Below are 18,388 nucleotides of genomic sequence, written 5' to 3' on the forward strand. Positions count from 1 at the left end.
TATAACATTTCATCTTCAGGTGTAGTGAATTGTACACCTAAACTGTGGGTTGTCTTAGAATGAATAAATCTCAATAACCATAGTCAGAACCCTTCGGAATTAATGTGTGTGTATTCATGTTAAAATATATTAAATGAATTGGTTACCATTAATACTGGTTTCGTGTCTCACAGTAAAATTCTTGTCCTCACTCCACCGCTGTCCTTGACGTCATGGCCCGATCCGAATCGACGGCCTGTTAAGAAATGTAATGACGTCATACGGTAACAATCCCGGGCCAAGCGTCGGAGACTTCTGTTCCGCCATGAAGAGGCAATGTGTCTGCTTGCCCCAGTCCATCATTTGACCCACACGCGCAAGGTTTTGGGGTATTTATTTCTCATACGTCGTCGTATATGTATTTTTTTAAATATATATTTATTTTTACAGTCCATACACAAACGTTGAAGTTAAATGATTTTGTTAAAATTATATAATATTAAAACATTATTGTTATATAAAATAATATATTTGGCGCTTTTAATCGTAAATACGATTGTACATTATTTAGCGATTTTTTATTTATTAAACGACATGTTTCGACGGTACTATCGTCGTCTTCAGGTTTATATCAATTTTACAATATTTTAAAATTATTAGATATTTTAATGCAATGTATTATAATGATCTGTGGTTTGTTTGTACATTTTCTATTTTCATGGTGAGTTGTTTGTTTGTAGTCAGACGTTTTATTTTCTGTGGAATTAATGTTTAATTATTATCTTGAAAATGAGTATGGATTGACATAGGAAATAAATAAATAAAGAATATAAATGTAAAATATAACGAAAACATACCAAGATGTGTTGTGCGGAGTAATATTAATATTATATAATTTTAACAACATCATTTAACTTCAACGTTTGTGTATGGACTGTAAAAATAAATATATATTTAATCAAACACAAACATGACGCATTTAAGCTACAAAATGTATTTTTTTATTTATAAAGCCCACGTGACTAATACATATAGGCATACATATAATTTGTAGATATTAAATCACACACAAAGAATGACATAAATTCCTTTAAGCCTAATAAATATACACAGGCAAACAAGCAGTTCCGAAGTTGTAATCCTCGGTTTACAAATATTTATGAATAAAAATGAAGTTTTTACCTGTAAATAGCTGTCTTCTGGATAGTAGCGTTGTGTAGTCACTCATCGCCCTGATGATGGAAGCAGCAAGGACTTCTGAAACGTCGGTAAACTTCTACCAGACTACACGGCACGACACCCCAGAAAACAGCCATCTTCTGATAGAAATGAACTGATTTTTCGGAGGAGCTTGCTGCCTCCATAATCAGAAAGATGAACGCCCTACTCGACCCAATAGAATAAGCATTTTGTTCTGAAGACAAAATTAGTCAGCTCTCGAAACGAAATTGCTTCGTTTTTAGAATATTAAACAATTAATGAAGTCTTAGAGAAACAGCAATGCTGAATATAACACAACATTCTTAGGATTTTAAGGTCATTGTTAAAACCCTTTAGAGTTACTTTATCTTCAAGTATAATGCAACGCCTTCGGAACCATTTTCCTCTGCGAATCCATCTTTCGGCCCCCCCCCCCCCCCCGCAAATTTAAGACTCACAGCTTTATTTTGTGGATTGGGTTTTATAATTCGGATGTGGTTTATGTAGACTAAATTACTTTCACGATCATATTTCTTGTAGGATCAGTGCATTGAAAATCGCACGTCCACCTAAAAGACGATTCTGAGTTTTTGTTCGAATGGAAAATTCAATTATATGAAGTTGGAGTGATTGATATGTGGGAGGTCCCGTATATAGCAGTAACATGACCATTCATTATAGTTTATTTTTTTACAAAATTAATGTAAAGTTCTAGGAGCCATTTTTCTCTTACTTGGTTCTGCCCACTCATTTGTCTGTTGGTACTATTGTTGGCCTGAATCTTTCTCAAGATAATTTACACAGGCAGACACTAATTACGTTCTGTCCAACGAAACAAGGTCGAATCCCTTGCATAGGTTTGATAGCTTTTTTTGCGTGATAGGCGTATGTTAATAGCCTGTATGCACAGTATTTTAAAATTCTTTATGCTAAGAAAATTCTGGGGAATGTTCTACACAATGCTAAATGCGTACAGATTGTATGAATATAATTTTTTATAAATTTTACTTTCATATTTACATACATTCTTAATTGTTTATTTTAACCGTCTAATCACAATAAAATATTTTATTAAATATTAAAATATCAAAATATTATTACTATAATTAACATTTATTATTTAAAATATTAAAATATTATTACTATAATTAACATTTAATATTTAAAATATTTAAAATATATTAAAATATATTAAAATGATGCTCTTTCTATCGAAATGTTCGATTTATAATTAGAGCATTATCTTTTTCACGACATGTTTCGGTTTTCAATGAACCATCTTCAGGTGTTTAAATAAACAATTATAATCATCACAATATGACGCAACAATATCATCTCATACATTCTTAATTTTAAGTAATATGTACAATGCGTTATATGAAGATCACGAAATTCAAAAACTTTATCTAAATGTATGTAAACAAGAAATTTTTCGTGCTTCTTCGCACGAATCCAGATTTCTACCTCACTTTATGTTTTCTGTTCTTAACGTTCGATAGTATCGAAGAATAATCTTGACAAATGTTTTGATAATTAATGAGGTAAATATCACATGTTAGATGAGTTTTATTAAGGATGTTTTTAATAGGCGTATGTTAAATAGATAAACCTAATTATCACGACAGGCAAAAAATATAAACTATGGTAACAAAAAGATATTAACATTGTAGAATTATGATGGATGACTATTTATTATTTTTTCTGTGTCCAAATAGTTTGTAATGCCGTACAAACTGATTTTATGTAGAAAATAAGGCTTAAAATAAGATATTATATTAATATCTATTATATTTATGTCTGTGTAAATCTTCGTCTTTGCGTCCTGCATTTTTATTGTTTCACATATTTTATTTTTGTCTAATACTACATTTTGTGTGGATCTACTAATTCTTCTTTTTCGATATTCTTAATCATCCTCTTAACTGTACACGAAGTGAGAAGCGTGCATACAAATCGGATCAACTTCTTGCATCCTGTGACTCTCTGAACACAGATTCAACGTATCGAGTCCATAAATCCAGAATCCTTCGACTCGTCAATAGTCTGTAGGGTCGTGAACTTATCCATATTTCACAACACGGTGCTCCAAATTACGTATGCTGTTTTTGTACTTTACAACATTTATTGTATAAATGCAATATAGACACATTTTTCGAAATATTATTATAAACACTATTTATTTATTATTATTTATTTAGTGTTCTGTCTGACGACAGGTCCATATAAACAGGATCCTTCCATCCTTTTCTCGGACTGGGACCTGTTCATATACGTTCTTGGCAGATGATCCAGAAGTGGTTGCCTTCTTCTGTGTGTGAATGGAGTAATTGTTGGGATGCCACGAAGGAAAACTCCGTGTTGCCTAGACCACGGCCTTGCCCAACACAAGTTATAAATTTGAGCACAGACGGGAATCGAATCCGAGACTCCAGGATTACAAGGCCAGCGTTCTAACCGCTAGACCACAACCACTACAGAAACAAAAAGTCCATGAAAATATTGGTAGAGGTCATAAATAAACTCGGCCTCTTAAAATATGTGGAATTAGATGGGGGTATAATTTTGCACTGCTTATTACAACACAAGTGTCCCGAAAAGATGTACACACACATTTAATGAATGAAATAAATTCATTTTAAAAAACTATACCATTACATACGCCAGCATTGGCACTTTGTGATTTAGCGAATCTAGTGCAGTATCTAGTATTTAAAATGACCACCGCCAGCTTCGTTGCACAGTCGACAGCGGTGAGCCACCGACTGACAATTAACCACCAAACTTGCTGCAGGGACTGCGCAAGACCGTTCAATTTCTGTCGGAGCTCTTGAGGTTTTGCTTGCCTTGTGCTGGACACCGCGTTCTTCGGTAACCCCACAAGAAGAAGTCATCTGGGGTTAAATCTGACGATCGTAGGGGGTAGTCAACAGATCCTCTGCGTCCTATATATCCACAGGTCGGGAAATCTTTTGCCGAGATAGACCCTGACATCAGGATGGTGATGTCGGGTGCCCCGTCTTGTTGATACCACACGTCCTCACCTCCTTACAGTTGGCAAAGAGTGGGGATAATGGATTCTTGAATGCGCGGTTATATTTTTGTAAGTATGATTTGAAGTTTTCACAGCGGTGAATATGAAGATTTATGTCTTCTGGGTTGTTGCGCTGTCTAGTCTGGTCGATGTTTACCGACGTTTCAGAGGTCATACTGCCTCCGTCATCAGGGCGATTCTTAGTATGAAGATTTCTGTCTTCTGGGTTGTTGCGCTGTGTCGTCTGGTCGATGTTTACCAACGTTTCAGAGGTCATACTGCCTCCGTCATCAGAGCGATGACGGAGGCAGTATGGCCTCTGAAACGTTGGTTAATATCGACCAGACGACACAGCGCAACAACCCAGAAGACAAAAATCTTTAAATTTTTGTAACATTCTGTATATAAAAGTGGTGAGTTGGGTCTAATTGATTCTGGACAAATTTCCAATGACGAGTTTTGATATTTGTTATATTCAGTTTGTGTATTATAGTACAGACAGACAGATGTTCATTTAATTGTAGTGTAATAAATATTATTTATTGATGACGCCTTAAACACATTAAAAGCAGAGAGATTTGTAAACATGTTAATGTTTTAGGCTGTTTCAGCAGACAAATAGGCTAGCTTCCAATATTCGATTCCATATGTTTTTGCAACACAGTTAATGCGCCGAAGCAGTCGATAAATCTGTATTATAATTACACGTAAAAGAACACATTTCAGTCGATACAATTGTGAACTCCATCACCGATCTTTGAAGTGATCACGTTGAAGAAAAACACTGCTATAAGACTATTCATTAACATTAATAGTAGACTCTTCTCCTATTTAATTGTAGTATATTAATTTAAATATAGCTTGTATGTTTCATGTTCTGCGTGTTATTGTGGATGGAATTCTAACTGCGGAACCTTGCAATTTGGCAAGTATTAGCTACACGTTCATGATAAGTTGGTGTAGTTGTAAAAAGTTGTTTGGATTTTAAGAATAATTGCGGGAATGAGCAAGATCATTTCAGCCGATGCTGGATTCCGAAAGGAAGTTGACATTGGAAGCGAAGTGAAGAGAATATTCGGTGGACAACCAAAGTTTCGAAGAATGTAAAAATACAAGTTTTTTCATCAGAATTACGAAGGCTACGAAATTGCGTTGTATCGGAATGCGAACTATGAATTTCTTTTTTTAGCTTTATGTAAATTTATGAAAGCTTAAAAAGTCTTTTCTTTAAGTGAATTGTTTCCTTTTTAGAATGTGTACAATATTTGATACGAATATGTGAAATTAGTTTTTATCACGGAATATGGATTTATTTAAAGATACACACGTAGACTATTTCCGCAAAATTGAGTTCAAGGGCTCTGTAAAATGGAACCAACCACGTGATTTAAACAATTCTTATATCATGCGGGAGATGTAACGTAACTCCAGCGACGAACACTAGGAGCGCAACTACTGCATGTCAGTAAACTGGCGAATGAACCAGAGTAAACGTTTTGTTTAATCGAGTTCCATTCCACAAAAAGCTGTGACCACTATTCAATGAGGAAGTTTCAGAAAATAAATTCTTCATATAAAAAAATAGTTTTGAATTTCTAGAAAGTACATCACTTTCGTGTGTGCGGAATCAAAGACATTGAAATCCAATAGTGCACCAAAACATTCTCAGAATTTCTGCGTCAAATAAAGTAAGTTTAATTTTTTGTTTACCGTTATGTTTTTGTTATTTTGAACTGCTGAGATAATTTGTTTTTACCCTGTGTGACGTTAATTCTAAACGTGTTTATAACAAACTAGTGCCATCCATCGATTGTAGTGGCATTAATGACCTTTCTTGTAATCGCATATAAAAAACAAACATTATATATGATTTAGAATTTACTTGGAAAAATTTTCGTTCATCTTCATAGCTTATACAATGTACAGATAAGCAAACTGTAAACCGACATGAAGACAATTCAAATCTCCTTTGTTGATAAGGCAGACAGTATTATTTATTGTGGATAAAATATATTTATTAATATAATATTTAAATCTATAGTTAGTATTACAGACAGTGTAATGCAATATTGCAGATGTCCTTAAAAGTTCTTGAAGGAGTCCGTCGTCCTTGTACTTTGATGCAAGGTTTTTAATTTTAGTTAGAATCTCTCCACACGCTTGTCTTGTTAGTAAAGCAGTGTTTTGAAATTAAAGGCCGTTGATGCTTAAATTCCCGTGAGCATTGTTCGTATTTTAGAGTATGGAAAATTTTAACATGAAATTATATTTCTCAAACATAATAACAATACTAATATTTGCAAATTATTCTTTAGTTTATCTGACCATTTTAATGAAACCCATTATTTCCATCATCTAGTTGCTGATTTCAATGTATGCGTATGTGAAATGTAACTAATATTATAGCCAAATCTGAATTAGTTTATAAGGAATTTGAAAAGTCTTTTGACAACAAAAATATAGATGCCCATTTTGACTAGATCATTAAACTCGTGTCTAAGTGCTCTTATCCTAATCGTTGTTATTTAGGCCTATTACACATTATCAAACCTACTGAATCGATATATCCTGGGTAAAAACCTATATATTTTTACAATCTAAGAAACTCAAACTCTCATTGGTTAAGCACTTAAATTACAACAACATAACTATTAATATTTAATGCTACTTAAATTCGCAATATTTCCTGTAAAATATCATAAGTTAAATATCTTAAGAGGATATAACAGAATATATTTGAGTGAAATGTATACATGTATGCTATGCCTCTAATAACGCGCTTTCATAAAAATTAAATGTTTTACTTAAAACTCCGGTGCAAAATTACGTTATCTCTTTTTCTATTGAAGTTATAATCAGTTGACTCTTTACGTCATCAAGTAAATTAATGGGACGTTAGTTTTAAATTTTCTGTCAGAAAAATTAAGAAATTTCCCCGTGGTAGTCAGCACCAACACTTCTTTAACATACATTTCTTTATAAACTTAATTTTCATAATAAGTTACAAACACACTATCTCCTGACTTTCCTTTGATTGGAGAAATATTTTTTTATGTAAGTCATTCTGGAACAGAAGCATCGTTTTCGCCTAAATATGCATGAATTAAATCTGAATTTCTTTACAACTTTCTAAACTTTACTCTTTAGATTATAATGTTTCAATGCCTGGCGACACACTTGCATTTATCGACTAAAAGGTGGTCATCGATATTTATTTAAAATTTAATATAAATTTATTTAAAATGCTGGGTAAACAAGTTTACGTATAAATCAATAACTGTATTTACCAGATTTATTTATGACCTTATTAAATATTGATTTAGAATTTTGTAAATATTACGCAGTAATTTCATTTTATCAAGCAGGGCGATATAGTGTTATAATAATTTACGTCTGGCCCACAAAATAAGTCCGCGAAACGCAAATTGTAAACCTTTGGATTGTGACTTCACTCTAAGCAAGAGAGGGTGATTTTAGGTGGAATTATATATAAATTATGAGACCAATATTGATATTTCATAACCTTTTGCTTGTGAGTGTTCATTATCTTCGTAATTTTAAATATCGAAGATTAATATGTCAGCCAGAATTCCTTAAATTCTCCCACAGTTCCTTACTTATTAAATTAGAGGTTAGAAGATGCGAAATTGATATCATCATCACGAATGTAACATTTTTGTACATGAGACTATGGGAAACATCCGTCCTTCGAACAGGACCTGTTCTTGTAATTGCGAAGTTTACTTGTTTAGACACCAGACCTCTCTCCGATGTAATTATGGGGCATCAAGGACCTCTGAATCTTTGGCCAGTTTCTACCAGACTACACGTCTCCAACCCAGAAAGACAGCTATTTTTGTCCTCCGTTATTTTATACGTTATTGAGGGTTAAATTTCAAGCATTTCTGTCCGCTGTTTAAGGTTTCATGACCTTGTAAGTTTAACCAAATTTCATTTTTGTGTTTTCATATACACAAATTCCATTCTTCGAGATAATTGTTAACAATACTTCAAGATCAGCATGCAATTTGTAATTACCCTGTCGATTATGGAGTTATGAGTTGCGATGTCATGTAGTCTTGGAGATTGTTACCAATATTACGGAGGAAAATATCCCTCTTCATTTTATATGAGTAAACGGAATAACAACGCAGATCATAAATGCAGCGAGAATTTCAAATCCCAATATGTAGGCTGCATTGTGTTTCTTCCTTTAGGCAAATAATTTTCCTGGTTCCAATCTAGAACACCATAAGAGTTGTATAATGATTATTTTTTAATGTTCTACGTTATATAATCTGTTAAGATGAAAAATCTTTCTTAATTAAAAGAACTACGAAACTTTGCATAAACTTCCTGGAACACAACTTTGCAGAGTTAATAATGAACAGAAGACATGTATCTATAATAAGCTTATAGACGTGTAATTACAGGCGTCAGTTAATGTAAAGTCGTGACATTATTAACGCGTTAAGAATATTTAGATGCTTTATTAGTAAGTAACAATCTTTAGTAAGTTGGATGGTGATTGCTAGCGTTTACAGATTAGGGGTTAATAAGGAAAATGTTTTTGTAACACGGTTAGCATAAAAATTTCTTAGCCGCAAAGTCAGATGCCATAATATTCTAGTTCATAAATGCTTCTACCATTAGGAAACTTTTAGAAGTAGTTAAAACATGACAACTCAAAACTACTTGGATGGGAGAGAGGGGAAGTAATACGCTTAAAAGGAACAAAGATGTGATTACACACGGCGTAAAGAGAGGAAACAAATAGGGTGTGAAATAAAGACGCGAAAGAATTATTTCACGTTGAATTTCAATGGGCTTCGTTAGTAGTTATAGGGTAAATATCTTATATTTTAAGTTAATAATTACTTAGTAGCATAACCGAAAGTTTCAACACCCGAATTCCAAAGCTCACCTTTGAACTCGGTACCGAGTTAGTACCTACTGCCTCCATCCTTAAAATCTCTTTACTTGAAATCCATCTTAACGTAAATATCACATCTAATTTTTGGTCTTCCAAGTGGTCGCTTTCGAAATGGTATTGGCTGCAACAGTTTCTATACATTTTCTGTATCTCCAATCCGATCTCAGCTGAAAACTTCTTAATTTCACATTTCTAGCGACACTAGTTGACTTGCATAAATAACAGATTTCCTCATTATACAATATAGGGAAACGCCTTATTAAACTTCGACGGGGAATGATTTTTTTTTCGTTCATCAGTTCATTGCCCGTATTCTTCCTCCATCTTTGTCACCTTCTATCCTTCATCACGTGGTCCTTTCACATTCCGTAACTTAAATATGTCAGCATGAACAATTTCAGCGTTACTGCAGCTCATGTTAGGACTTCTAAAAGCTGTCTAATGGTAGCTGCACTTGTAAACTACAATAACGTTCTAATATGTCATTACTGTCAGTCAAACATAAAGAAACACATGCCTTCACTTAAACCATACACCGTTTTATTTATATGTAGGACTCTCTACGAGGTGCGATCGGAAAGTTTCAAGACTGTGTCAATAGAGGGCGAACCGGATGTAGTACGAGCTTCTGCCGCTAAGGGGTTGGGCCTACATTCATAGTGAATCAGTGTGCCAGCCGGCATCATCGAATTAGCATTTGTTTCTTACTTACGGGCGTTTTGGTAGTGCATTACACCGACCCTCCTGCGATTTCGGAATGGCGTGTGCCAAGGCTCCTGTCTGAGGACCAGAAGCAGAATCGAATTCTCGTTTGTCAGGAGCTCAAAGATCTTGCAAGAACCGACCCCAACTTCCTTTCTAAGCTCCGTGTGACTTCTTCCTCTTCCCAAAGATGAAAATTCAGCTAAAGGGAAGGAGATTTGAGACGATAGAAGAGATTCAGGCAGAATCGCAGATGGTGCTTGACAGGCTGACAAAGAAAGATTTCCAGGGATGCTTCCAGGCTTGGCAGCGGCGCTGGAATCGTTGTGTTCACTCCCAGGGGAACTACTTCGAGGGTGATGGATGAATTTAATACCTGAGATAAGTGTACGGGTTTTTATACGCGTAGTCTTGAAACTTTTCGATCGCACCTCGTAGATTATATTCTGGATTCTAAATTACTTATTTAACATCATCCTTACTAGAACAGACCATTTTTCTGGGCACATTCTACTCTTCCCACGGAGGCCGTACTTTACACGCACGAAGAATAATTATAGCCTCAGCCATTACCATAATCGTAACTGTGATTTTAAAGCAAACACGAATATATCGCTCTAAGTTCTGATTAATAATAGAAATTTGTCGCATCTGTATGCCTAGATTGTCTTGAGATTTTAACTCTTTATAGAGGAGTGGTAAATACGTATATAACCTATCTGTATCTCGCATTAAATTTTACTAATTGTAGGGGAACACCACATCTATTTACAGAACAATGCTTTGTCCGCAGCTGATCTGTCTGGAATATATGAGCTGATATAATAAACAATATATTCATTTTTAATTCACAATTTTAGATTAGGTGATGTTTTTATTCAATTCTAAAATTGTTATCACCCCGTTTGGTGTCAAAAAGGCTGAAATTCAGGATATATAAAACAATAATTTTGCCTGCTGTCTTGTATGGTTGAGAAACATAGTATCTTACCTTGATGTAAGAACATAGACCTAGGAGGGATGAAATAAGTGGGATTTAGAATATTGCATAACGAGAAGCTCCGTGAATTGTATGTGTCACCTAGCACAGTGAGGATAGTGAAATCTAGGAGGTTTGTATTGGCTAGACATGTAGCACGCATGGAGGGGGAAGGCAAGGAGTGCATACAGGATTTTGGCAGGGAATCATCCTTCTACAACAATGAGGCGAAATGTAATTTGTAGTATGTTAATGTGAAATGATGCAGCTCTTGTAGTTACTAATAGAATATTATTTAGTAAAATACGTTTTAATAAACTTAAATAACTTATTTGGGCGTATCAACGATTTAAAAATTGTTTTCTATGAGAGATTTCCGTAAATATTTTTCAAGAAGTTTTTGTACTGAGTTACTCTGACTTAGTTTCTATCTTAATTTAAAATGTCATATAGAGCGTCTTAAAATAAAATTGTTTCTCTCCTTCAAATAATTTTAACAATGGCATCAAAGAAAAGCAAATAATTCCGCTACACCGAAAGGCATTTTAGTACAGCAGCGCCACAGTTATTTCACGACAGCAATGGGAACTGGGATTCTCAGCCCTTAAACTGGAAATATCCATTGCCATAAAAGCAATTGATAGGAAGTCAACAGAACACACACATGTGGCGGCTTTACACTCAAAGCTGCTACAATGAAACTTGTCTCTGTAGAAATTGTTCGTCTATAAGAATAATGTATTACTTATTACTGTCAACATGATTCGTTTATCTTAGTTTATTATTAATTCAGAGAAAATTAAATAAATATTGTGACAACGAGAGTCTGATTCAACATTACAATGGACTTTCGAGTTCCATAAACAGAGTGGAATTTCTTGATTTTGACACAAAGAATCAGTTTCTCAAGAAAAATCAGGCTTTTTAAATTCATTTTTTGTTACAGTTTCATTCAAAGATGTCTGTGGATTGATTTTGTAACTGCATCCAATTTGTTGTTGCTGTTATTATAGTCCACATGTCTTAAAACGCTTGAGGTTATCGATAGGCTATCGATATCTGTTGGACTTTATGATATAGGACATACCTACCTTTTGTTATGAAGTGTTGTTCTGAAGAAATTTTTTATGTTCTTAAGTTTATTTTTAACCTTATCAGAGAAAGGATTTTACTTTATGCAAGTAATCAGCTGTTTTTTCAAGTCTTTGAAGACAGCAGTTGCTTTGTGAGGTCCTCCAACACCAATTTATATTACTAATAATTTTTCCACATCATTTTAATATCTGTCACACCTTAAGATGCTACTCATTTTAAGTCAAAATTGATATTTCCCTCAACATTGTTTCACTAATCCAAATCTGACGTTGCCTGCATTGCTTCTATTGTTCCCTTAGTATGTCCTCAACAAGTTGATGCCACTTCTATCCATTTAATATATGCTTTGGCCTTGTTCTCTATGCCTTGAACTTAATGATTATAACCTACGGACTGTCTGCTGATTGCGTAAATTGGTTCCATAGTTACGTAACAAACAGGCTGTCTCGTCTGTTATTCTGGGGCTCTGTCATTGTTTGAATAGTAATATATTCCTGAAGATTTCTGTCTTCTGGGTTGTTGCGCTGTGTAGTCTGGTCGATGTTTACCAACGTTTCAGAGGTCTTGCTGCTTCCGTCATCAGAGTATGAAGATTTCTGTCTTCTGGGTTGTTGCGCTGTGTAGTCTGGTCGATGTTTACCAACGTTTCAGAGGTCTTGCTGCTTCCGTCATCAGAGTATGAAGATTTCAGTCTTCTGGGTTGTTGCGCTGTGTAGTCTGGTCGATGTTTACCAACGTTTCAGAGGTCATACTGCCTCCGTCATCAGAGTATGAAGATTTCTGTCTTCTGGGTTGTTGCGCTGTGTAGTCTGGTAGATGTTAACTAACATTTCGGAGGCAGTATGACCTCTGAAACGTTGGTAAACACCTACCAGACTACACAGCGCAACAACCCAGAAGACAGAAATCTTCATACTCACCGCTGTGGAAACCTCAAATCTTACATAATATATTTCTTCTAAAAATGATCTGTAACAAGGAATAAGCAATTTAATATTCTGTTAATGACTTGTGTGATGTTATTGAATTTTCTAAATTATCTTCTTCTGCTAATTGCGTAAAGATTTTTCGTCTCACAAAATTTTCCTTTGAACAAGCGTCTGTTTTGTGGAGTGTTATTGACATTACAAATTCAGCGCTCTTGAAAGCATTCAGTGGGATATTTTAGCCCTTTGTTACATTTGTTTGTTTTTTTCTCGAAGTTGTCACAGTTGGTCTATGAAATTATTTAGATTCCTTAAATTTTCATACTTTATGTAGACCTTTTATGCACTTTTCCTTTGTAATGGATATAGTGGCTCATAATTTTCTACCTCACTCTATGATGCTTTTAGTTTTCGTGTTATTACTCTCATTTTTAGAGACTTTTCATTGTTTAATGTCGGTTGATTACGTAAAACGCGTCCTTCTGCTAGATGCTCGTCAAATGGAAGTATGTATTTCACAAATAATGTGCTGTTCTTACATCAGATTTTTTGCATTAATTAGTTACGCAACGTTTTATGATTTTATACTTTACATTGTTTTATTTGTTGTTATTTTTGTGTTGCATCTGTAGGTGATCATACTGCTGTTCAGACAGAACATTAATAATAGAGAATTATAGTGAATTACATTATTATTATTACTCTTGTTGATGTCGTCGTGTTGTTGTTAAAGGCAGTAAACAGCTTTCTGAACCTCAAACACACTTAAAATTTAAAACACTTTAATCGCACAGTTTCATAACTGCTGTGGCATTCATGATTAAATAAATTTAGCAATACTTTGCCTTCAGATTGAAATTTCTGGAAATATTTTAGCCCAATGAAGGAAGAAATCTTCATTGATCCACTCTGTATAAATAATTCTAACAACGCTTCCTGGAGGGAGCCCATCTTGAAACTCTGACCTTTATCTGGTCCCCTTAAAAATTATTATAGGAGAACCAGAAGACAGTCATCTTCGGACTCACCGCCGTCTAAACCTGAAATCCTACTTTTGGGGCTTATCTAAGATATCATGTTCTTCCAACATAGTAGCTAACAAGTTAAAATAGACTGCTACTTCACCTTTGTTCAGTCCCTCCGTTCTTGGACGAAAAAGCCCCTCAGGTTTTAAGACACATATTTTTATTCTTCATAAATGCGAGAAACCAGTCGAATCCAGCAAATTTCTTCTCGTCGTCCCATGGAAGTCAGATTGAGTTTCTTTACCGCCAACGAATACGCCGCCAGCCCAAACTGGTCAGCAGTTTGACCCAAAAAATCCTTTCCAAACGTAGAAGCTCATTTACCAAAATAGTATCTTGATCTCTCAAGTGAGTACGTAATTCAGCTGAAACAAATTTAGCATCTGTTACTTTATTTTGCATTGTAGTAAATAGCATACAAAATAACTGGGACTTTGCCCTTATAGACAGTGATACTTCCATTACTGAAATTGTATCTTGTATCATAGACTTATTTGTCCATTTATAATACTTTTTGTTCAAATTTGGCTTCCTTGTCATCTAAAATAAGGTAATTTAAAACGAATATGAAACGTGTATGTATTGTCTTCAAAATGTTTGGTAGGTATGCTAAGAAAATATTTACCGAGCTTAAAAAAATTTCCTTAGGTATTAACAATAAGATTTCTTTAGTAAATAAAATATTATTTTATAAAATCGATGCATTTTGTTGAAAGTAGTTAAGGTAAAATGTATGTTGATAACATATTTAAAATATATAATAAAATTCAGGTCAATACACAAACTTTATTTAGATGTTAAAATTTAAAATTTAAATGTTAAAATTTAAAATTTAAATTTGCGCCATTCATCATTATAACGATGTTACAATAGAGCGCCTTAAAAGACAACACCTGAAGATGATGCTTTGCATCGAAACGTGTAGTAAAGTGAATAAAGGCGCTCTATTGTAACATCGTTATAATGATGAATGGCGCAAATTTAAATTTTAAATTTTAACATTTAAATTTTAAATTTTAACATCTAAATAAAGTTTGTGTATTGACCTGAATTTTATTATATATTTTAATCATAAAACACAAACATGACGCATGTAAACCTTAAACTTGATAACATATTGTTGATAAAATATACTAAAATCAAATGGCACAATTTTAATAAAGAAAAATTAAGTCACAAATTTTTGATTTGAATTCTAGTATTTTTTTAATCAAAGTTGTACCTAAATTATTGTGTTAAATGTAGTTTAAAAATTTGACAGAAAAACATTAGATCCCCTCTATCCACCTTTAAGTTACATAATTTTCACTGACCATTACCAACTGCAGTAGGATATTAAAATTTACCTCCTAAGTTTTGTCAGCCGATGTCATTGACCTCTGTCCCATAAATCACCGTAATTTGTTATATGAGAACTTAACCTTGACGAGAAAATTCTTCGCCACAGAAAATAGGCAGAGAAAACTAACACTGTTGCAAAGCTGAAATATCACTAATTCATCATAGCCAATGCCCACAGTTCTACCAACAATTCTGTTCGTGAAATTCATCACTTTCCTTACTTTGAACAAAATTGTAACGCTTATTCCTAAATATATTATTCAATAAAGTGCTGGATAATTTTAACTGCACGTTACATTTGCTCTTGTTAATTAATTAATTAATTAATTTCCTTTTATTAGCCACAAATCTGGAATTTCAGCTTGAAACTCGAAGGAAATCGAAATATCAGTTCAGAGTTCTTTTATCTTAATAGGATTGTGTCTTAGGCGTGGGTCATGATCAGTCAAGCACTGGGGATCGTGAGTTTGAACAATTCTCTTCGAGGAGGGTAACAAAGGAGTCCTAATAAACGTCTAACAGACGTTTCGGAATGTTATAAATTCTCCAGCGGGCCAAGCCTATTAGGAGGTGTAAAAATTATCGACTCTTGTAATATTTCAGTCTTTATATAAATTAGGTTTTCGAGATAAATTTACGAGAAACTTCGAGACGTTGAATCACGATCAGCAATTATCAGTGACTAACATTGTGAATAGTTTTAAATTAAATTTATTATTCATATATTGAATTAGTATATTGATATAAATCATTTCATACGGCCTAATATTTCCTTAGCCTGCAATCGAGACTTAAATATCATTCACAGTCGCCTTTAAGATTCGTTTGAGGTAGCTGATGATATATGAAAGAATTTATTCTGCGTAAAAAGTTTCAAACACTGTGACAATATTTTTTATGTCATAAGGAATTAGGAATCCTGGAGGGTAATTTTTGAAGCAAGGTGCGTATACTATTAGAGACTCACGCATGTTTAGTTCAGTTAGAATATTTCGCGGCTGTTCCGGCCGAACGGTACGCTATGCGAGAATACTGCTTTGTCTAGTCTTAGCGGCACAGTCACTAAATAACTTTACTTTCTGGGCATTACCCCGAACCCATTATGATATTAATTCGCATATTATACTTTCTTACATTATTCTTTACGTCTCTAGCAGATTTCACTTCTCTTTTTTTGTGAATTTATAGCGTACTGGAGAATTTATTTTAATACACAAACATCCAGGATCCATTTCAAGTTGACTTCATAATAAAATTGTTTTATAATATAAAGGTATGGTTATTTAACTTTAGTAAACAAATAATTAACCATATTTCCTGACATCTTTTTCAACAAAAACCTATTAAAATTTTAATTCTTCAGTTAGAAAAATTGTAGAAAAGCAATAAATATTGTCTACTCTAAGATAATTTGTGGTTCTGTTTCAATTCTGTTACGTATATACTTTAAAATATAGCACGACCTTATTCTCCAACACATTAAAATTCATCTTGTAATTCGTCATTAGATGCTATACAGATTATGAAATGTCATAAAATTAAAGAAAAATTAACAGTGCCAATTCTGTATTTTCTGCAGTTTTGTCGCACGTAGTGCTCAGTTTGAAGAAAAGGCGTGCCCTTACATAATCAAATCCAACTTGATTTCAAAATTGTTTTTTGTGGTACCTGAAAATAATATTTAATTATAACTTCCTATCATATTTTTTCCACGTAGTTTCTCTGTTTCCAAGAAATTTCTAGAGCAGACAAAGCAATCCATTATAATTACGGAGTACGGCTACATATTTATGTGTGCGATCCATTAGCAGATGACAGCACAGAGAAATGATACCATCAGCCACGCCATCGACTGCAAAGTAGCGACCAATAATACCAAAACAAAAACTGTGCAGAGGTTAATGTAAAATACGTGTTTCTATAGAGAACATTATGAAATATTGATGCATTATTGGTATTATGATAAACTACGCTAACCGTTTCAAGCAGAACACGTCACGTAGCCTGTAGTATGAAGAATTAATGTATAAAATTTCCTACTAACGTATTTTCTATGCAGGTCCATGTATATATAAATTTGTCGCTTTTATTGACAGACGTATTTTTCGTATTCTGAATGATACTGGCTTCAGAAGATACCAAAGGAAATATTTATAATATTTTGAAGGAGACTAGAAGTAAAATTATTCATGTCCCATTCGATAGTAGAGCGAAAATCAAGGATTTTGAATTGGGCTGATGTGCTACTAGCTTTTGCGTTATAAATTTTAATCTCTCTTTTGTCTTGTCATATTTCTGTTAATGTATCTGAGAAAGTGAATTTGTAAAAATTGAGAAGTCATTCCTAGGCGTCCTTCGAATAAAGACTTACAAAACCAAAATCCCAACTACGGGGCCACTTTCATCAAAACTCGGTTCACTAGACGTAAGCCTACACTTAATTTTTGATGCTGCTTCAATTTCCCTAGTTTGGTTGATTTTTAAAAAAAATATATGAATTTAACGGACTATATTATCCTAAAACTCTAATACATTTTTGTCTTTAAAACTAATAGATTCTGTTAGAATATAATATAAACGTGATCTATAACACTTTTGTTGTTCTTTTGTACGATTATTAATATTTCATAAATCAAATTTAATTTTATCTAGTTGACGGTACCTATTTTTATTGCAGACATTATTTCAGTACTTCGTAGACACATACTTGAATCGCTCTGATGACTGAGGCAGTATGACCTCAGAAACGTTGGTTAACATCGACCTGATTCCACAGCGCAACAACCCAGAAGAGAGAAATCTTCATACTCTGATGACGGAGGCAGTATGACCTCTGAAACGTTGGTAAACATCTACCAGACTACACAGCGCAACAAGCCAGAAGACAGAAATCTTCATACTCTGATGACGGAGGCAGTATGACCTCTGAAACGTTGGTTAACATCGACCAGACTCCACAGCGCAACAACACAGAAGGCAGAAATCTTCATACTCTGATGACAGAGGCAGTATGACCTCTGAAACGTTGGTTAACATCGACCAGACTACACAGCACAACAACCCAGAAGACAGAAATCTTCATACTCATCGCCCCGATGACAGAGGCAGTATGACCTCTGAAACGTTGGTAACCATCTACCAGACTATTCAACGCAACAACCCAGAAGACGGAAATCT

At 34.0% G+C, this 18,388-nt stretch overlaps 1 long non-coding RNA gene across 1 annotated transcript; it reads left to right on the plus strand.

The window, feature by feature from the left end:
* Positions 1 to 3,960: 3,960 nt before the first annotated feature.
* Positions 3,961 to 17,958, plus strand: LOC147874190 (uncharacterized). Its single transcript, XR_015534473.1, has 2 exons — positions 3,961 to 4,279; positions 17,889 to 17,958. It is a non-coding gene; the product is annotated as an uncharacterized LOC147874190 (long non-coding RNA).
* The last annotated feature ends 430 nt before the right edge of the window (positions 17,959 to 18,388 follow it).

The sequence above is a fragment of the Zootermopsis nevadensis genome, unplaced genomic scaffold (genome assembly GCF_977971745.1).
Source record: "Zootermopsis nevadensis isolate Lab colony 2312 unplaced genomic scaffold, Znev_1.0 Znev_ptg000010l, whole genome shotgun sequence".
Classification (NCBI taxonomy): domain Eukaryota; kingdom Metazoa; phylum Arthropoda; class Insecta; order Blattodea; family Termopsidae; genus Zootermopsis; species Zootermopsis nevadensis.